The sequence below is a fragment of the Penaeus monodon genome, chromosome 34, assembly GCF_015228065.2.
Source record: "Penaeus monodon isolate SGIC_2016 chromosome 34, NSTDA_Pmon_1, whole genome shotgun sequence".
In the NCBI taxonomy this organism is placed as follows: domain Eukaryota; kingdom Metazoa; phylum Arthropoda; class Malacostraca; order Decapoda; family Penaeidae; genus Penaeus; species Penaeus monodon.
In genome coordinates, this window is record NC_051419.1 from 3,757,924 (window position 1) to 3,758,377 (window position 454).

The following is a 454-nucleotide window of genomic DNA, read 5'->3' on the forward strand; positions in this document are numbered from 1 at the left end:
AGAAAACTACGCAATCACTAAAACTAAATTCCATATTTTTCACTATTTAGGCTCTCTATATAAAACATATTCTTCGGTATCCTGCTCTCCTTTTCACACTAAAGTTCTGCATTACGGCGTTATCAAATCAAACAAATAGATAATCTCACTATCAAAATACAGGAAACTTTTCAACATGTAAATTTTCGTAGACACCTTTTTTTCTATCCACTTTGTCCCTCTAATTCATCTTTATCAAGAAAATGGTCAGTAATAGTTTACTTATTTGCGATTTTAGCTATCAGACTCACTAATTAATTCAGTGTCCTTTTTTATTACGCAAAATGCACTTTCTCTCCCACACAGCACTTATTTCGACCCCTTTTGCAACGAGCCTTGGTAAACCAGGTGTTTAACATGTGTTTCTTGTACGTGTAGCTGGTAGACCATACATATACCATACACCTTGAATTCC

General features: G+C 34.4%; 1 protein-coding gene across 1 annotated transcript in view; it reads right to left on the minus strand.

The window, feature by feature from the left end:
* The window catches only part of LOC119594529 (LIM domain-binding protein 3-like), a gene marked incomplete in the record, with an annotated part of 45,811 nt that overhangs the window by 44,438 nt on the left and 919 nt on the right, over nucleotides 1-454 (minus strand).